Source organism: Equus quagga, chromosome 3, assembly GCF_021613505.1.
Source record: "Equus quagga isolate Etosha38 chromosome 3, UCLA_HA_Equagga_1.0, whole genome shotgun sequence".
NCBI lineage: Eukaryota > Metazoa > Chordata > Mammalia > Perissodactyla > Equidae > Equus > Equus quagga.
Window position 1 is genome coordinate 55,438,560 of NC_060269.1, and position 22,031 is coordinate 55,460,590.

A 22,031-nucleotide genomic window follows, 5' to 3' on the forward strand; every position below is an offset into this window, starting at 1 on the left:
GTCAATTCATGTCTCCTATTTGGAGTATTCTGGATCTTTATAAGGGCCAAGGGCAAAGCTGCTGGCCATTTAAGTCCAATTTCTTGACAGATCTTTCCTAAAGTCCTTTTTATGTCTAGATTTTTATGTTCTACTTGCCCTGATGATTGAGGACGATATGGCGTATGAAATTTTAATGAGTACCCCAGAGTCTTTTCAGGCAAGTGGTTTATCTCTGGTATAAAATGAGTTCCTTGGTCTGATTCAATCCATAAAAGAATGCCAAATGAGGAATAATCTCAGTTATTAATTTCTTTACAACTGTTGTAGCGTTTGCACAAGTAGCATTCAGTCCATCCACTAAACATGCAGACGATAACCAGACAACGAGAATAGCCTAAGGCTGGGGGCAAATCTATAAAAGTCCATTTGGAGAGCTGCAAAGGTCAATGTGTGCCTGGAAGGACTTCCCGGGGTATATTGATTTCTCCCAGAAATTTGGCGAGATTTACAAGTAGTGCACTGGGAAATAACCAGCTCAGAAATTTTGTGGATGCCAAGGTAGAACTGTCTTTTACTTCTTTAACTATCCCTCATTTGCACATATATCCCATTGGTGGGAGATAAATGCGAGCCAAAAGGTCAAAAGAAAAGGAGCTACAGGAAATCCATTTGGTCCAATGTATAATCCATCCGATCATTCTTTGGGACGCTTGTGTATCTGTTTGTCTTTTTCAGATTGTCAGGCATTTGCCTGATGGTTAATAATATCAGTCAGGGCTAAAGGCAGGTTTAAAAATTGGATAGAGAAAGGATTTAAGGGGGTCCATTTTGAGCTGCATATTTAGCATCCCCATCAGCTCTATCATTTCTAAAAATGTAGTATCTGTCTCCTTAGTATGGGCTGAACAGTGAACAATGGCAATTTTAGAAGGGTGGTGAATGTCTTGTGATAGGGCAGCAATTATATGTCCACTAGCGATAGGAGAACCCGTAGAAATTAAGAATCTATGGGATTGTTAAATTCTGCCAACAGCACGGCAGACTCCAAAAGCATATTTAGAGTCTGTGTAAATAGTGGCAGTGTTTTCTTTCGCTAATGTGCAAGCTCTAGCAAGAGCTATGAGTTCAGCAGCTTGGGCTAATTTTATAGTAGGCAAAGAATAAGCTTCAAGCATTTCATGTGGGAAGACTACAGTATGGCATAGCCAGTTATTATGTTTCCTTGGAAATTTCGTTTACAAGAGCCATCACAAAATAGAAGTAAGTCTAGGTCATCTAAAGGGATATCTGAGAGATCCTCTTGTGGCTTTAAAACCATTTTTATAGTTGCAAAACAATCATGTGGAATGGAGTGGGGCTCTCCATCTTTAGGGAGGGGTAATAAAGTAGCTGGATTTCAAGTGTTACAGTGATATAAGATGATGGAAGGGTTAGTTAAAAGAGCCTGTTCATAAGTGGTCTTTGCCTTGTAGAGAGGTGCTGTGTCCTATGAATTTGCAAATATCAGACACAGCATGGGGAAGAGAGAGATGAATGGGGGAGCCTAATGTAAGAGTACTGGCTTTGTCAATCAAGGTGGCAACTGCAGCCACTGCATGCAGGCATGGAGGCATACCTGATGGGTCTAGTTGACATAAGAAATAGGTTATAGGACATATTTGAGAGGAAAAAGGTTGTCCTAGAATGCCTGCAGCAATCCCATTATTTTCATAACAGGATGGGTGAAAAGGTTTATCAAAATTAGGCAAGCCAAGAGCTAGGGGTATAGGCAAAGCAAGTTTTAAGGCTTCAAAGGAGGTTAATGCCTCTGAAGGCCAGGACATAGGCTCTGGAGTGATGTCAGGAGGAGAGCACATAGAGGTGTAGCAAGGGCTATAAAACTAGGAATCTATTGGCAGCAGTAGCCACCTGCCTCTAAAAATTTATGTAACTGTATTTTCTTTTGGGGGAGAGGGATGGACAAAATTGATTCAAGATATTTTGGGGTGAGCTTTTGGATGCCTTGTGATATCTTGTGTCCTGAGTAGGTAATGGTCATTTGTACCCACTGAAGTTTAGATCTGGAGGCTTTATGGTCTGTTCAGCTAGTGCCTTCAGGAGAATGAGTGAGTCTGTAAGGGCTTCCTGCTTAGTCTGGTTACAGAGTAAAAGGTTGCCAACATATTGAACAAGTGTGGAGCCTTGGCTAAAGGCTGTAGACTCCAAGTGTGCCTTAAGGATTTGGGAAAATACCGAGGGAGACTCAAAGTATCCCTGAGGTATATGAGTTAATGTTAATTGTCTTCTTAATGCAAAAAGAAATTTCAAGTCAGGGTGCAATGAGATTGAAAAGAAAGCTGAGCAGAGGTCAATTAATCAGGCGCTGCATCAACAGGAATTGAGGTCAGGATAACAGCTGGATTAGGGACGCCAGGGTGGTGAGGAATTACAAAAGAGCTTATGGCTCTCAGGTCTTGTACAAATCTATTGATTTGATTCTCACCTGAGTTAAATTTTCCTTTTTCTCCACTGGCAAGATTGCAGTATTACAAGATGAGGAAGTAAAAACTAGTACATTCTGTTGCAAAAGGGAGTCTATTATAGATTCAATTCCTCATTTTGCATCTCTGGAGATCAGTATTGGGCTACTGATGGAAATGGTTTATTCTTTTTCCAAGTGATGTGTACAGTTTCTGCTCTCAGTAACAATCCAACTTCATTTGCATGTGTAGCTCAGAGACAAATTGGAGCATCTTTTAAAGATTCATCCTCTTCAGAGGAATTTAAATCAGGATGAGTTTCTAGTAAGGAAAGTAGGAGATTTGGGGTTTGGTCTGAGGGCAGGGAAATAAAAATGCCCTTTTCATTACAACTTATAGTGGCATTAAATTTACATAACAAATCTCTGCCAAGAAGGCTTGCTGGTGAGCAGTCAAAACTAGAAAGGCATGATGAGTGCTAAGGGGATCTACAGATATTAGGGGGGCTGAGACATGGGCGATGAAATTGGTTGCCCAGAGACTGACAGCTTGAATAGAATCAGAGATGACAGGTAGAGATAAATCCTTTGAATGGATAGTAGAGAAAGTCACACCAGTGTCAATTAAGAAATCCAGTTCCCAATCTTTTATTGTAAGTTTAATGGTATCTTCAAGGGTGGGACTGAGAATTGACTGACCCCATCATTTTGGGGGAATTGTCCCTCAGGGGAGCAAAGTGAACCTTCTGAGGGTGGGGCTTGGGGGCACTGCTTCTTAAACTTTCCTTTTTCTTAAGCGTAGGATGATTTCTTTTCCAATGTCCAGGTCTCTGGCAGTACCTGCAATTGTCTGGAGGAAAATACGATGGCCTCTGAGTGGGCTTTATTTTGCTCTCAGAGTCATATTTTTGCTTCTCTAGAGATTCAAGTTGCAAAGCAAGAATGGTTACTTTTAATTTCTTTTCTTCTGCTTTCCTGCAGACTATTTTCATAGAATTATGTCACAGCCTCCACTATTACTCTTGGTGGTGGCCCCAACCAACCAACCACCCTACTTTGAATGTGTTTTTTAATATTGGGGTGAAGGTTTCCCATTAGAGCAGATATTAAGAGGTTTCTGTGCTCTGGGGCTTCCGGGTTGAATGCACTGTGCCTTTGAAAGTTTCTATAAAACCTTCAACAAAGGCTTTTGGATGTTCTTCTTTCTGAGCGCATAATTCAATTTTTGACCAATTAACTTTAAAAGGAAACAGCTCTAGAGTTGCTCCTATTAAACCTTGAATATCAGCCTCCAGCAGAGTCCTCTCCTGGTCATTTGCAGGAGGGCCTGGGAGACAGTCTGGCCATCGATTTTCCCTGTGAGGGGGATTTTCTCCTGGGGGCTGTCTGGTCTGTCTGATAACTACAGTATAATCGTGGGCTCGAAGAACGCCTTTTAGTAGACAAAGTCTCTGTGAGTGGGGTTACGAATAGCACTAACCTTTCTAACTCTTCTCTAAATTTTGTAGCATCTTCTGACAATGGAGGCAGGAGGGTTTTATAATTTAAAAGATCGGCTGCTGTCCAGGGACATGAATTCTCTGCGGTGGGGGGTCCAGGATACATCTGCAATGGACACTGCATAGAAACACCTGAAGCTGGCAGAGCCGGCTTACAGAGCCCTGGAAAGTAGGAGTCATAAGCGACAGCAAAGCGAGCCTTCCTGCCTTTCCTTGGCTGCTTCTGCTAAATTTACTCCCTGGCTCTCAGCATTTACACAAGTGACCTGTAAGTCCCCAGCTTGGAGGTCAAGCTTGAGTGTCCTCTGCAAGTCTTTTAAAGAAAGGAAAGTTAAAATACTCAGCTGGACGTTTTCTGGAGATTTTAGGGTTTTAGGATCTAAGGGAACTGGCTGAGGAACCAGAGGAGGAGCTGAGTTTTGAGAGAGGGCAGTTTAGACAGGGGACCTAGAGATCCAAAAGATCTTCTGGGGGGACAGGGAATTGTGGATATAGGGGAGTATATGATGGAGGGGAAAAGGAATTTTTCTGAGTTTTGATTTTTAATGTTTGTTCTAAGTCTGACTTCTATTCTTTCATTTTATTAAGGGATTCCCTGAGGCTAGCCATTATACTTTTTTTTTTTTTTCAATTTGAACCTCCTTTAGATACCAATAAGGCAGCTACTTGTGATGACAGTTCTCTAAAATATTTTTTAAATATGGAGGTTTTCCAATTCAAAAGATCCATAGTCTGGCCATTGATGAGTAGGATTGCCATTTGTATATTTATTCCAATGGTGACTCAATCCAATAAATATATATATATTTTTTTGGTAAGGAAGATTGTCCCTGAGCTAACACCTGTTGCCAGTCTTGTGCTTTTCACTTGAGGAAGATTGTCACTGAGCTAAGATCTCTGCCAGTCTTCCTCTATTTTATGTGGGATGCCACCACAGTGTGGCTTGACAAGCAGTGCTAAGTCTGCTCCTGGGATCTGAACCTGCAAGCCCTGGGCTGCTGAAGCGGAGCATGAGAACTTAACCACTACGCCACCAGGGAGCCCTCAATAAGCCTTTCTCCCCCACCCCGGGGAGGATTAGCCCAGAGTTAACATCTGTGCCCATCTTCCTCTATTTTATATGTGGGACACCTGCCACAGCATGGCTTGATAAGCAGTGTGTAGATCTGCACCCAGGATCCGAACCGGCAAACCCCAGCTGCTGAAGTGGAGCATGCGAACCTAAGTGCTGCACCACTGGGCAGGACCCCAGTAAGCCTTTTTATGGAAAGACTCAGAGGTAACTTTCCAGGCTTAGAACAAATCTTTACCGTGGATGGGAGAGACATCTTTGGAGAGGGCACAGATAATGAAACCCAAGATCCAAAATAATCATTTCCAAAAATAGTCAGAGAAAGCAAAGACCTTTATTACACAGGTGGGAAAGATAGTGTAGTGAAAATGGCATCTCTGGTCTTCCACGAGAGCATGGGACGCCTCCAGTCACAGACCCGCTAATGTGTGACACTGGGCAGGTGCTACTGGAATGGGACTTCTTCTAGCACTAAGTGACGAAGGCTGAGATGACAAAGGCCCCTTATGGACTGGGATTCCTTATGACAAATTCCCTTAACAGCTCATACAGCTGGACAAAGTGTGCTGTTTGCGATTTTGTGCCTCAGAATTCCAGTCTATTTGACTGACCACCAAGGTGTTCCTGGTAAATGTACCTTCAGAACGGTGGAGACTGGAAATAACTAGTCATAAAGCCAAGCTCTCAGGACATAGAACAAGATGAAAGGGAAAACCTTATCCTCTTTTTCTTTTTATTTTTTTAATATGCATATTAACAGCTTTAGCTAAGCTTTGGGTCTCTTGGAGCCAAACTAATACCTAGGAGGTATATGCCACAGGGTTGGGGATTGTGTGTTGTTTTCACAGTGTACCTTGTTGCATGGAAGTTTTCTTGAGGTTGATGGGTGACCTAGTATCAATCTAATCTGTTCTGTGACCAACTTACCCTATCATGGGAGCTTTCTTGAGTTGGTGAGCTCCCTAATGGCTCTTAAATGCTCAACCTGTACCCATCAACTTTCTGGCTTTGGCTTTCAAGATGTCCCTTAGGGACAGTTTTTACTGCATGTGCACATTAACCGACAGCAAAGTTTGTCAAACAGATGCCAACCTGATGAGAACCATGACCTCACCAGTCTGTGGAGCCAGCTCAGACGGCAGGCTTATAGGGTCTATACCTGTGTCCTGCCCTATGGATTTTCCTCCTTATGACAAATGACACAAAGGACAGAGACAAAGAAAAACAGTGACCGTCCCTGGGAGGAAATGGATCAATAAAGCCAAGAGTACACTCCCAAATTTACCAGTCACTAACGCCCGAGAAACTAACTTGACAAATATTTTCTCCTGCTAATCTAAATTTAGAAAGAGAGAGAGGAAAAAATTCTTACCATTTGCTTCTACTGGACCCTACATATAGAGATTCTGAAAAGCTAATGCGGCAAGAAATCTTACCTCTTGCTGGCTTTCAGCAGGTGACACAGGATCTCTTCATTTCCAGAAGTCCTGGGGGAGAAAACAGTTATTCTAGCAAGAGAGCATCCTGCCAGCCAGTGTGTATCCTGCTGACCACATCAAAACTGATGGGGAGGGGAAAATTCCCCCCTTCCCCTCTTGGTTCTTATGATTCAACCCTGCTTGGTTGAACAATTAAAATGACATAAGGCAGGTTAACAGGAGAAAGTCAAATTTCATACATGTGCATGGGAAATTCACATAAGCTTGAAAAATTCCAAGCACAGTCAGGTAAAATGAGATATATATACATATATCATCCTAAACTAAGGAGAAGGAGGTAGAAGTATGAGACTTCAAAGGAAGGGAATATAATTCACAGGAAGATGAAAAGAGCTAATGTTTAGTAAATAAATGTTTGTTGGGCCATGCTGAGACACTAGGCCACAGAGGGGACTTTGATCAAGTGGACCTTGCTAGGTTCCTTCCTGTCTATCACATCCAGTTCATATTTTACTTTAGCTGTCTATGGTAATAGTTCTTCCTGGAACGGGTCTCTTCTCTTTAAATTCTTTTAGGCAGTAAGGCGGAAGTTCACTGTTTCCTCCTGGGCCTTTTGGGGCTTGATTGTCTTCAGCTCAATATAATCCACTTATCAGAGTGGCACATCTTGGGGAGGCTTGTTCTGAACCCCTACACTAGCTGGAAGGGCAGGCCATAAAACAAAGGTTGGAATAGGGTAATTAGAGGTGAGCTTGATATATGAGTGAGTTGAAGGCAGTACTGAGAACTACCCTGCTGAATATTACCTGTTTATATAGCTTTCTCTGGTATGTGGCTTGTGGCTTTACGGGTCATGGTGCGTCTTTAGAGTGGCATCAGACACCCAGATGGCAGCTCTTAGTAGCCCTTTCTGTGTCCTTCTGGAAAAGCTAGATATTGGTCTGTTTCTTTTTGCATGAGCTTTATAAGACTATAGTAAATGCAGGGGAAAGGGAGCTTTTTAGTCATATTTTTCTGCCTTTGGCGAGGATGCGATTTTAGTGGGTGTGAGAGAAATGATGTCCTTGATAATATGGTGTCATTTCTCATTATTTAATGAATATATAATAATCATTAAATAAAAAAGTGGTAAGAAAAAAATCTATGATTTCCAGGAAGAGGTGATCTTAGTGGGTATTCTATAAAGATGGCCAGGGATGTGAGGAAGATGATTGAGAATGGATTGTAGCTTTCTGCTCTTGGTCGTCTTATTGCCCAAATGCCCATTACTTCCTGACTTTTAGATTGCCTCCAGAGCAGATCAGCTCTGCACATCTAATTGTGATAGGTGAGCAAGATGGCCTAGTTTTCCACTCAGCTTGACTAAACTTTAGACTTTAGAAACCTAAACTTTGAGTTTCTTCCTAACTCTGGACCTCTGATTTCTCTTTTCTTAGAGCATTTACTTCAGAAAACTCACAACTGTAAATTCTTTCTCTGTCCTTTTAAGATGTAAATATTTTTAAAAGCCTCTTGCCAGTTTTACAAACCAGGAATGCCTTTCTTAAGGACCTGGAAGTCATTCTTTTGAAATATAATCATCAGGAAAGAGAAGGCTCCTAGCACCTATCTCCAGGCTCTGTGGGAGGATAGAAGCCTAACTTCAATAAGTGTCAATTAGCAAACACGGACAGTCTAATCACGTTGATCAACCTTCCCTCTCCCCTCCTCCGTATCCTCCAGTACTTTTCCACCAGCTCAACTCAGGCTTGAAAACTCTCCCACCTTTGGTTTCTGTGGAGCTGACTTCAATCTCTCTTCCCTATTGCAATAGTCTCGATCTCTATTGCAATAGTTTTGAATAAAATCTCCCTTACTTGTTTAAATTGTCCATTGCACTTATTCTTTGACATAGGATTGGCTTAGAATCACATCAAAAGATGGCCAAATAGAACTATAGCCAACGGAGGGTCCAGTATTAGGTGAAATAGGCCACGGTGCCATGTATTTGTGTTCGTGATTGGAGATTTTGAAAACTTAGGCAGAAAGCATCTTCTCTCTCTTTGAGTTCTGCATGCACTGAGTGAATCTTTGACACATTTTTCACTGGGCTGAAGTCTAGGCCAAAAGATCTTTAAAAAGGTGTAAAGATCAAAGCTACTTGGAGTCAAATTATTTGGGGCAGAATGATTTGCGAACTGAAAGTGAATGTGGAATCTTGAGAAGAGAATAGAGCATGCAGGTGATTATTTCCCTGCACATTGAAGGAGATGAGTTATTTTTTTCCAGGGGTAAGATGGAAAATTGTTATATATGCAACAAATCTCTTTTTATGTTGTTGAGGTTTCTTTGGACTTCTTTTCCTTCCTCCAACTACTGAAGATAATTGGATGGGGTATTTCAAAGATTCTTATAGGCCAACTTTGCTTATGAAAACAAAGTGGGTCAAAAATGCAAATAAAGTGTTCTCCTTTAATGCAAAGATGGGAAATAACATAAGCAATTATCTGACAAATGGCAGCTGTTATAACTGCGGGATACTAAACTGGTCTCTTAGCGGGGGTGTCATTATCTACAGGCCATTAGAAGTTTGTTTCTTTATTATTTCATTTTTATTGGCTTAGGTTTTAAAAAGAGAAAGATAAACTCTCAAACTGAAGGCTTTATTACTTTTACCACATGAATATTGCTCTGTCATTAAAAATATATCATGTTGTTTGATTAAAGGTCTCAAAAGATTAGCTCAACTTTTTTGTTATTTGCATTTAGAGATAACAGAACTATCTGAATATGTGTGTATGTGTGCATGCATTCTGGTGAAGCTAACAAAACTTGTTGACATTATCCTTGTTAAAAATTATCTTCACAATTCATACAAATGATTGATTCATGAAGAATTTTAATATTCTTACTAAACTTTAGATGAAGTTAGCATTTCAAGACAGAACACCTTTTATGCATAGGATTCTGTTTGTCCCTATGGACGTGGGTAGGAAAATGGAGCTAATCGTAGTGAAATGGCAAAGTAGATGAGATTACCTTTCGTTACTCCTATTTACTTTTTCTCTTCTTTCTTTCCATTCCTAAGCACCCCCTCCCTATTTCATTTCAGGTATTCAGTATCCCGCTAATCGTAATCCAAACTCCCCTGGAGAGAAAACGGCAATTACTTGTGGGTTCATGAATACCAATTAACGCACTTACCTCATTATTTTCTTTGACATGACAACTACACTAATAGATCAGAACAAAACATGTACACTTAAGATCTTGACTTTATCAAGACGTTGTGCAACTTACCTCTGATATATGTGTGGATTAGTTATAGAAATATAAGCTAGATGCCAGTATCTCTAGATAGATTAATAATAAAATGTCTGTATTTGTATCATGCCTATTAATAAATTCTTGTCAACAAGAAGAAAAAAAATCTCTTTTTGTAAGGTGTGGCTGTGTCTTTGTTCTTTTACAATATATTTTTTTAAATTAATGTATTTAATGCATATTTATAAATACTCTAAACTTTAAAAAAAATAATGTGTAGCCTGGAAGAAAAGTGAGCCTATTGCGCACAGTGGCATCAGGATCCATTTAAAAATTATCAGATTGTAATATTGTGTTAGATCTAATAAGATTACTTTGTTGAAGATGGAAATAAGATCCTGCACTTATAGCCTCACACCCTAAGAGGTGGAGTCATGGCACAGAACTTGCTTTTGCAAAGAACTGAGATTTTAGTTGACAATAGGTTTGATATGAATCATCTGTCTGATGTGGTTGTCATAGAAGCTAGTACAAGTTTGGAAGTTTGGCTAAAATAATAGAAATGTAGTTCAGAAAAAGAGGGCAGCATGCCCTTCTCTTTTTTGGGTGTCAGGTCACTGCTTCCTGACTGCTTTTAGCCTGAGTGCCACAGGTTAGGAGAAACATGATAAGTTGAGGATATTTAAAGGGAGTGACTGGGAAGGAGATAGTACCATGCCATAGAAGAACTTCAGGGGACATTGGAGGCATTTAATTTGATGAAGCGTGTGTGTGTGTGTGTGTATGTGTGTCTGTGTGGTTAGGGAGGTGAATGTGAGATGGGTGTTTTGGAAGGTCTGCATATTCCATTTAGATTCAAGAAGCAGAATTAGGATCAAAGAGTGTGTTCTAAATGAGAAATTATTTCGTTTAATAAAACTAGAAGAACTTTTTGAAGACATGTCTTAGGATGGAATGCAGTTCCTCATGATGGAGGCATCTGTAAATCTCTTCATGATACCTATTTTACATTTCCAGCTAAAGCTGATATTCTTTTAGTAAGAATACAATGGGTCTTTTCTTTTTTTGGTGAGGAAGATTGGCCCTGAGTTAACATCTGTTGCCAATCTTCCTCTTTTTGCTTGAGGTAGATTGTTGCTAAGCTAACATCAATGCCAACCTTCCTCTACTTTGTATGTGGGACACTGCCAAAGCATGGCTTGATAAGTGATGTGTAGGTCCATGCCTGGGATCCAAACCCATGAACCCTGGGCCGCTGAAGCAAAGTGCACAAACTTAACCACTATGCCACCAGGCTGGCCCCTCAGTATTATTTTTGATGCTTAACCTCTTTTGTCAGATGCTTCTCTGTGCCTCTATAAGAAAGCTGATTGTGACAGCTTGTTTTAACAATGACTCTTTTATTAATAGAGGTGTTGACTGTATGTCTTATGTCAAAGTTGCTTAAATTGTCTCACATTTTTTATTATTAGTTATGCAATTACAAGTTCCATTCGTCTTTTGTTTAATTGCCTCATTTAACCTTTGTGATTATAGCTGCAACTGATATATGACTAGTCAAATAATTCCAAATATGTGGATAGAAAGTTAAAATTTTAGCAAATCATTAAAAGATCTGCATGATGCTTCTTCCGTGTTTTTGTCTTGATGTGCAACTCCAGAAGCTGTTCACTTTCATAATTTTGTCTGGAATTAGGATAATCTTTTGACTGGAAAATGGTCATGGCTCAACTACGATTTTGAAAAGTCAGGCTCCCAGCTTCAACTGTGATCCAGAGAAGAGCCCACATTTCCATTCAGATTTTTGCCATGAAAATAGGACAGTTAATTAAAATAATCAATGATTGATACTAACATAAACTTTAAAAAAATGATATAGAATAAAATGTAAGATTTAAAGAAATGTAAATAGTAGTTGAAGAATCCTGAGAAAACATCAAATTCTACCTGTTATGTCTCTCTTATTTGTCTCACGCTACTTCTATCCAGACTTGAGTAAAGCAAACTCATTCTGAAAGCATCGCGATTTCAAGCCCTATCTTTCTGGGGCGCATAGCTAGTAGCTGCTGCCTATTTACAGCCACAAATGGCTTAGTCACTCTTCCAGGCCATAAGCTGACAGAGGCAGGGCCTCCTCAGGTGTTTCAGCGTTCCTGATCAGCTGTTGGAAGGTTTCTGCTGTCTTCCTGAGAACTCTTTTTCATTTGATACAATAGAAAGAGGAAGAAACAGTTGACTAGCTTGTTCTTCTGTGTGAATCCTCTTATGATTTTTATCACCACAATCACCAGCTTCCCTGCAGTTTCATTTCAATGTTCTTTTTCCTTAGTTAGTGTGTTATCACTAGTTTAAAAATAAAGATACGGCTTACTCATTAAACACCACACTGCTGGTTCCCTTAGCAATGGTCCTAAAAGGTTTCCAGATCATTTACAAACCTGCATCTGCGTCAATCTGCTTTCCCTTACAGTCCGAACTTATTATTACATAAATTTTAAAGCATATTTAAACATGACATCATTTGTGGTTTAAAAACAGAGATGTAAAATGATTTTGAAAATGGGAACCTGCAGCCTTGCAGTCATGTAGACTCACTGCCTGAATGATTTACTGACGATTTCACTTGTTAAATACATTTTACTAAAATTAGTGCAGATCTTTCAGCTTGGTTCGTGAGGTGTATAACCGAGTGTCAGTTTCTTAGGGAGCTCAGTCCTCATGGAGTTTATAATTAAGAGAGGCAGGTGATCATTTAATTGACGTTAAGATATTCATAAAATGGAATTGCTATTCTTTGAATTCACCCCTGTTACACTGACTTACTGAAATCCTCTAGGTTCTCCATCCCCTTGGAGACATATCCTAATTTATAGCCAGGATATGCTGAACGCTCATACCTAGTAGATTATACTTTATCAAGCCTGTATGCTTCTTCCTATTCCAGTTGGGTCATTTTCTTGCCAAGAATGAGTTATTGGTTCTCAAATCTATTTATGGCAGTTGTATATATTTTTGTAATTATATATTATAAGTAAATATTATACAAACTAATGACATGGAATATAGATAAAAATAGAGTATTGTTTCTGTGAAGGAACTATTTGAAAGGAAATAAAAAAGAATCCTGTTGAATTATGTATGGGCAAGACAACTACAAAAGATTGGAGAAGGTCTTAAATTTCCAAAAGGTGTTGTACTCTGATTATTGTAGGAGTCTTTAGGTTTTTACCCTATTTCAATAAAATGCATACTGGGACACATGGGTTACTACAAAAATATTTTAGAATTTCACTCAGCATACTCAAACTTAAAGAAAAGGCCTTGGTTCTATATCAACATATTGGCAAATGCAGATGTTTTTAGATAAAATAAAGAAATCAAAGTATGTCAGTTTTTTTATTTCTTTTTTAAACTAACTTTTAAAATTAACCCTGGTAACTGCTAACTTTGCCCATGTATGTTAAAAGGACTTTTACAAGAAGAAACTGAGGATAACTGTTTTGGTTCAGAAATTGCCAGAGTCATGGAATAAGAAGGCATAAGCAAGAAAAAAATTCTTTGGAATAGAGTTTATTGTATTAATTGGGCTGGTAATAAGTTTCCGTTAAGGCTTTGGTTTGTATTTTTCAAAGTGTTTGCATAATAATGATCTCCTGTGGAATACACGGGAAACTTCTCCAACAGTTCACAGAAAAATAATTGTCTGTTCCACGGGAATGTAGACCCTTTCAAGTTTAAAATGGAGTCACCTTGGTGATGGTGGGTAATTCTTCCTGAACGAGGGTAAATCTGGGATTTATTCCTAGATTATTAACTCTTCAATGGCAGACTCTTGTTTCTGCAATGGCAAGACTGCTAAACTGGGGAGTCAGGAGAATTCCAAGTTTAAGTGTTATTAGCTTGACTTTTTCAATGTCACAACTGTCAGAGGGACAAAATGGGTAACATTTTCTTGTCCTATATGATGGTCTTGTTTTGAGATTAAGTGAGACAATGCAATGACGTTGCTGTGTAAGAAGAAGAGCCCTATGCACAAACGATGTGCATTATCTGCCATGGCTGAGCATGGGAGATATTTAATGACTTGTGTCCAGACACAGACTTTACAGAGAATGTTTCTTTGTTGTATTTTGTTGACATAGATAATACAAATTGCAGAGTCTTCTTAGGGGATTTGAACATTAATTCATCTGTAACCTGCTTTTCCACCTCAGCCTTGCAGGGCACAGTAGTAATCTCTCTAGATAGCCAAAATGAAGAAAAATCCTCGGAGCATTAACAACGCATAAGGGAATCTGCTGCCTATTGTCTCTGTGTAGAATTTTTACTTTGCCTTCTGATATGCCAGTTGAAGTCTCAGTTCTTCCCGTCTTATTTATTGATGATCTTGTCAAAATTATCTGAAAGAGTATTAATAATCTTATTGGATTCTAAGATATTTAAAGTTATCCACTATAACCAGATCAACGATAAAATTTCACTAAAAAAGACAAGTGAAAACATGTTCTCTGGTGTGACAAATACTCTTTCTCTGGAGGCAGGTATTGAATACTTCTTTAGGTCTCTTTAGTTTTGTTCTTTTTTCTTTTGATAAATAGTGAAATTCCGGTATACATAAACGTATACATTGTAATATTCCTGTCTTCTCTTCAGACACCTCCTGCCCACTTCCTTAGCTTGTAAAGTTATCCTTACCAAAAAGATCAATTGAAATGAGAATATTAATTTATTTAGGGGTGATGGGGTTCAGGACACACTATCCCAAATATGGTGACTTGGCATACTGATTATTGTAAACTGAAGGAACTTGAGAAATGACATGGGAGGGAAGGACTTTCTGACCTTCCCCTGAAGCGGATCATAAGATCTTCACATGAGAGGCACCCTCCCTATATCTGAAAGAAAGGAGCATCCTTATCTCTGAAGATAAAGGGACACAGAGAGGAATCAGAAGGAACAGGGCTTGCTAAGTCTCCCCCAGTTTACTACACTTAGCTCATACTCTTTGTCCTATCCTATCTTCCCACAACTTTCCAGTCTTCATCAAACCTAGCACAAAAACACCCAAGTTTAACTGTTTCTTTGGGTCTTCATTTCCTTATAAAGGCTCTTGAGTCACCTAAAACATATTAAATAAATTTGTATGCTTTTCTCCTGTTAATCTGTCTTTGGTTGCAGGAGTCCCAGTCAAGAACTTAGGATAGAGGAAAAACATATTTTTCCTCCCCTACAGGGGGATGTACGTCAATGTTGCTTTCATGAAAGCTCCCACTGTATACTCCCACTCAGTATCATCAAAAAGTGAACTAATAATATTATTACGAATATTTTTTTAGGTTCCACCTAAAAACAGAACCCAACTGTCATTTATTGAGAGTTTACAGTCCTCTAGGCTCCAGAACCTAAATAGATGACCTCATTTAACCCCTATATCAACCCTGAGAGGTAGATGTCTTTTATAGGTGAGAAAACAGACTTAGATAGATGAAATGACTTTCTTAAAGTCAAAGCAATTTTAGGAGGATGAACACAGATTTGAATCCAAAACTCTGAATCCTAAGAATGGGTTCCTAACCCAGTGGTCAATCCTGGCTTCACAGGGGAATCACCTGGAATACTTTAGGAAAATTCCCTCGTCCAGGTAACACGCCTTGAAATTATTAACTGAATTTGGATGAGGGACGTGATTCCAGTGTGCAGCCAGGATTAAAATACAGGTTAATCAATATCTTTGGTTCCCTCAAATCTAATGACAAAGCAGACAGGAAATATGGCCCACTTTTTCTTCTTTTCTGTGTCATTGTTTCAGTAATTATGAAAAGAGCTGTAGTCGATGCTTCTGCCTGATTCCCACTTGCAGGCTAAGTCTTAGAAGAAGTTGTTAGCAAATAGCACAGGCAGAACATCGGCAAAGAAATCCACTGAACATAAGATGATAAAAATCGTGTTGTTGGATCTTACTTATTAGCCTAGGTATGTTCATTAAAAAGAAATTCCCGCAAATCAGAGGTTAGTGTGAGATCATTTTTCTAGGCAAGGATTGATTTAAAAAAAATTTAATATAGTGAAGTCAGTTGGTCATTACTTTAACTTAGGCTAAATCTTGTTTAAAACATTTCAGCTGAAAGAAGTGAAGCTACATTTCTTGATAAAAGTATTAAGGAGCTCCATTCCAGCAGTTTTATAGCTCAGCATATCCATTTAATCTACAAAATCACCAGAATAAGGAATGTTTGAATTTGTCTTTCTATCTTTAATATTCTGTTATCTCAGGTTATTTGTTTTCCTGAGATGTTAAAATACGTATATTGTTTTAACCTCTACTAACGCATATGTCAGTTTGTGAAATATGAAATTTTATTCTGATTTTCATCTTGAATGAATGCCTCATGTAAACACATGGGAAATATAGGCTGATGGAATTTTCTTGCTTTTGTTGCTGCATGCTTATCTACCTAGTGAGGGAGACCTATCCCTCCCTATCTATGAACTCAGTCTGCCCAGAGTCTGGCCTTCCTGCTGCCCGAGGTGGCAAAAAAGAGCCTTTGAGGGCCACCCGGTGGCACAGTGGTTAAGTGCGCACGTTCTGCTTTGGCCGCCCGGGGTTCTCCAGTTCCGATCCCGGGTGTGGACATGTCACGGCTTGGCAAAAGCCATGCTGTGGCAGGCATCCCACATATGAAGTAGAGGAAGATGGGCACAGATGTTAGCTCAGGGCCAGTCTTCCTCAGCAAAAAGAGGAGGATTGGCAGCAGGTGTTAGCTCAGGGCTAATCTTCCTCAAAAAAAAAAAAAAAAAAAGCCTTTGCCTCAGAACATAACTGTGCTCCTTTTTGCCTTGGTCCCTTTCATCAGGTGCCTAGATTTTCACCTGGGTTTGAATGGCAGTTCCTGAATGACAGAACCCCATGCCTTGATTCTTGCTTTTATACTCCTCTGGGTCCCAGAACCCTGAGACTAATTGGAAACCCATTCTTGCTTTTCTGCTTCAGTTATTCTTTGGATATCTGTAAGAATTCCTCCCTTATCCCCATTTCTGACCTTTTAAACTAGATTCATAGTCCTGATATACCCTGGATTCCGCTACCCCAATGAACTCCTGTTACCGCCCAAGGCGGGTCAGGTCATCTGCCTACCACAAGACATGCCAATAGTCAAGAGGCAAGGTGGTAGGAGAGAAAGGACTTTTTATTACAGCTTGCTAGCAAGGGGCAAGATGGCTGACTAATGTCAGAAAGAATCATCTTATAGAACAAAGACTACAGGCCAGTTATACACGGGGCCAGTCTCCCACTGCGGGAGGCACCTTGTCGGGGGGTGGGTGGGGGTATCCATCTGATCTCCAGGTCAGGGCAGACATCTGGTCTTAGTTCCTGATAGTCTTTTGTTTTACTGGATGTGCATCAGAGACTGGAGTAAAGCCCTATACCCTGATCTTTCAGTTGTCATTGATGATGGCTATCAGCATAGACTCTATGCTCAGGGGTCATCACATTCTTAAGAAACTCAAAACAAAAAATTCATCAACTTATAGCAGCTGGAAGGGGCCATAAAGTCCACAGTTACAGCTTAGTTAATCAGACGTCATTCAAAGTTACAATATGGTTTCTTTTCTACAATACGGCTTCCCTTATATCAACCTTGTGTTGAGCCAGTATCACTTCTATCATTCATGTCTTTCTCTGTCGTATCTAACATCCCATCCAGACTCTTAATATTTTTAAGAACTTCAACATTCATCTATTAACTAGATTCACGGTCCTGGTATCTCTTGGCCACGTAAGGCCGATCCACTAGGGAAACAAGTTTTCTGATAACCGTCACCTTCAGTGTTATTGTTGATCAAATTTTCAAGGCTGACATGATATATGTTCACATTGTAAACTAGTTCATAATCTCTGGCCTCTACTTGCATAATATAAGAGAAATACTCAGATTTCTAATAGCAGCAAGGATACTAAGGGTTTTTATAGTAGAAATTCCCGATTATTTTGTGATTACATTTTAGCCTAAAGTAATTTATTTTTTTCATTGCATTTCTTAGTTCAAAAAACAAGAGATCCTGAATAGAGGAGAAAGCTTACTTTTCTTTTGATAAGCCCAATTAACAAACACAGATGGCTTATGATCCTCCCAGCTCTTAAAAGCTCTCAAAAGCTCTCTTGTTCTTTACTTTAGCGGAGTTGAGTTCAGAATGAGCTCTGGCCTCTCCAACTGCAACCACCTTCAAGTCTTCCTCGGCTGTTTAACTTTGGTACAATTTTTGCTTTGACACTTGTTTTTAATCAGTCTATTGACCTTTTAAAACAGCTTTAATTGAGGTATAATTTATACATCATAAAATTTATCCACTTTCAGTGTCAAATTCAATAATTTTTCAATTTTATGGCATTGTCTCTCCCCTGAATAGGGAGCCTGCCCAACAGTTCTGAGTAAAGGGTTAGGGCTCGTTAACTGACGGGACTTATTTTAGGCTGAGCAGGTGGGAAGCCAGCTAGGAAGTTGTAGGACTCCAAGTAGTTTGCTTTGATCTTCTCACATGTATTTCGATTCTTGGCCTTCAGATCTCTTTTATTGTTTTTTTGTGTTTTTCTGGTCAAAATTAACTTTATTTTTTAGCTTTACTTCACTGGGATGTGGTAATAAAATTGGCGCACACAAAAAAGATACTGATATTGAGCCTAATTAAAGAAACTGCCTCTAGCCAGGCGGTAGGAAGATGAAAGCAGGAAAGATAAACATAGAAGTTGGAGTTTTTCAAAAGTTAGTTCTGTCACAATCTGAGTGACTGGAGGTGAGGTTTCCTTTCTAAGCCTATTTTCTCCTCTGTCAGTGTTTGGATTTGAGATCATTTGTGTTACTATTGTAACATTCTGAGCCTTTTGTCACTGGTGTGTCCCTTTGTGGCCATGTGAGATCACACTGGTCTAGGCAGTGGAGAAAAGGCCATAGTAGTTGAGATGCTTTGAGGACCTGGACTTGGCTCAATAAATCTCACTGGGTTTGCTCAGATTGGGCAGCCTGGGCCCAACATCAGATGCTTGACAGGCTGGTGACACCACACCCAAACCTTAGGAGGCAGGAACAGAGGGATGGGGAACCATCTGCACCTATTCTGGAGTGGGCAAGCCAATGAAAGTAGAACTCTTCACTTCTGCTTCTAATTTTTCTACCCTGATTATTTGTTTTAAGCTAAGTTCTGCCCAAATGGAAAAGACTCGAACTCTTGTGCAACTTGTTCTTCCACATCTGTTTTTAAAAAATCTTTCTGTCTTTGTTTTGACAAATATTTAAATAATTATGACAGGCTTTCCATAGGTAGTGCCTCGAGCCCATCTCAACATGCCTGAGAACCTCATCTCCCTGATTTTATGCCTAAAACTAAATGTGAACTCTCCTAGGGCTCTGCTGTTTCCTTCTAGTTTGAGATTCTCTCCTCCCAGTGTCCAAAATGGTCAATATGCTTAGAGAGGAAATAATCCACTCACTCAGACTGAAAGGCTGTGGTTGTGGGGAGGCAAGAAGATGTGAATGCTGATGACCAGCCCTGGGAGTTAAGGCCAGACTCCTGGGGCACATTTCTATGTTCACTCTCTAGAGATGGGTTAAACTGTTTTTATCTCTTAAAAACCAGGAGACTAAAAAAATGATATTTCAGTATTAGACTGATAAGCTTTATAAGAGGTTATCCTAAATTCCTACCTGGTTTCCAGCAGAGAAAGGTCTAATTTAGGTTAGAGAAAATTTTTTACAGCCCTTATATTCCTTATCACTGAAACTAGTGTTTTCCTCATGACTGGTCTCCCAACTTAGTCACTTGTGCTCATCTGCTCACTTGCTTGTGGAGCAAGCAGTGGACTCTCTTGTCCTGGGAGTGTTTTATTCCTTGGGTGGTGGTTAGAAGAGGTGAATCAAATGCTGAAAGGATTTTTCATGGTCAGCAACCCTCTCTACCAGCTGTTTTGGCAAGACCTAGGACCTCCCTTGGTACCCTGGATGGAACACGAGACCAAAATCAATAGTGTTGGGATCCTTCAGGGCCAGATGTCTCCAATACCAAGGTCCTGGCCTTTTCCCTGCCTGCTTCTGAAAGTGGAAGAATGACTTCTCCCAGGAGCCTGAGGCAGACATAGGTCACACCTAAGCCTAGAGAGTGAGCTGAGCTCCCAGGCACTGTGTTGTACCAGGCTGTAGAATTCCAAGTACTAACGCTTCCTTTCTAAATCTTGCTCAAAAGGGTCAGGTGCTTTATCTCCCTCTAGTCTGCAAACCCCTGAGGTTTGCAAGCAGGGTGGAAAACGCACTGGGAAGTGAACCAGTGAGACGAGCTCACCCCAGTAGATCCTCCTTATTCTTCTGACAACCTCCTGGCTCCCTCCTTTGCTCACCAGTCATCTGCATCTGCCAAATGAGAAAAAGGAAACAACAAAACACTCACATCCTTTTCCCAATAGTTCCATCCTTCCTACCAGGGCTTATATATTCCTCCACCCCTCTTTGGGAGTTAGATCTGTGCCTAGAAGATAAACTGAGGGGTCTGAGGGCCTTTTTCTCCCCAAACCCACCCCCTCTCAATATTAGAATTGTAGTGGCATTGGCCCTCAAGCTCCACTCTGCTTTGCTCATAGGCTCCCCTTTCAGAGGAGGGACTTTTGTTACTGATGAAGATAAGCATCTAGCCAAGGCTGCCCAGACTCCTTCACTGAGTGGACAGTGTCGGCAAAGGCTGAGAGCAGGGGCTTGGACTAGTAGTCTCTGCCATGCTTGGCACACAGGGACTGCACCAGGGGAATCACTTTGTGGTAACTGTGGTGAGGCATTGTGGGAAAAAAAACACTACTCAGTCTGGAAGTTGAGATATCTAGTGAACCAGTCACTGAAAGCAGACTTGTGGATGTTGCGTGTTGCCTGGAGCTGGGTGGAGACCCACTCCATGTTCCGGTTGTGATCAATGTACATGGGGACGTGGTTCATTTGTGTCACCCACACAAATCAGTTGCTTTCTAGGAATCTGACCATGAAGAAAAGGTCCAGGAAGGCCTTCAGTCCCAATAATGACACATAAGCAAGGAAGATGCAGGTGGAGAAGGTGATCATCCAGGTCAAGTCCATCCGCGTCGTCCACTGAAAACAAAATAGAAAATATCCCACTGGAAGCAGAGAGGCAGCAAGGCTGGAGGCCCAAGCAGGAAGAAGCATTTGTCCTGGTGTTTGTATGGCGTGTGCTTTTTCTTTTGTTTCCCAAGCTCCACAGAGAGGATCTTCCCCAAGGCAAAGAAGGGGTTCATGTTGATGTCTGCCTTCTAGTGGAAGCAGCTGGGCTTGGCATGGTGGTGGAAGTGCATGTGGTCCCACTAACAGGCAGGGGCCCCTTCAGGTGGCCAATGAGGAAATGAAGTAGCAGGTGGTTCCACGTAGAGGTGCTGAAGAAGGACAGCTGACCGACTGGGCCTGACTGCACTGAGCAATACCTTATAGAGAAGGAAGGACATGAAGGACATCCCAAAGACCCAAAGAATGAGCCAGGTAGCAACATCCACCCGCAGGGGGTGCAGCAAGTACAGCAGGAAGAAGAAGTGGTTGGCCTTCAAGAGCCCCCTCACGCTCTATCGCGGTCCGCAGCTGCAGGAAATCAGCGGTCAGCTTTTTACTCTTAGTGGGCTCAAAGCTGGGCTGTTCCAGAGACAGCTCTTCACTCAGGAGACAGCTCATATACTTCCTCACAAGGCCCTTGTTGAGGTGTGGAAGGCTGCAGAGGGATCCGTGGCATCCCGCCCTGTGTAATGGCTGATGACCAGGGAGACCCCCTGGTCCTGCGGCTGAACTCACTCATTTTGCAGACCTTCCGCTCCATCACCAGCCCTCCCCACTGGAGAGCTGCGCCCCCCGGTCCCAGGCGAAGTAGTGCGGGCTCGGTCCCTGGGCTGGGGTCTTGGCAGTCACCAGGTCGGGGGCCATGGGGCCTGGCGACGCCAAGTGCCGGCGGGGCAGGAGCTGTCAGGTGCGCGCTCGGAGGCCGGCAGGGTGATGGGCATGTTTTGTGTTTTTGTTTTTTTAAATCAGTAAATACCCTTGCTTTTATTCTCCATCTTCCAAAAATGTTTTAAAACCACTGGTCTGCTCATGATCCTTTTGTTCTCTCTACCGTCATGATTTATTTATTTATTTTTAGCATTTTTTTTTCAGGAAGTCGGGAGGCAATTCCAATCTTGAATTACAGCTCAGTTGTCTGCTAGGTAAAAGTTCTCCGAAGTTGGAGAGTCTGATGGGAGATCCCTACCAAACTGGGCCCGGAATGTTATATACCCTCTCTTTTTTGTTTTTTGAGGAAGATTAGCC

General features: G+C 40.8%; 1 pseudogene; it reads right to left on the minus strand.

Moving 5' to 3' along the window:
* Positions 1-20,347: 20,347 nt before the first annotated feature.
* Positions 20,348-21,687, minus strand: LOC124236941 (acyl-CoA (8-3)-desaturase-like; annotated as a pseudogene).
* Between the last annotated feature and the right edge of the window lie 344 nt (positions 21,688-22,031).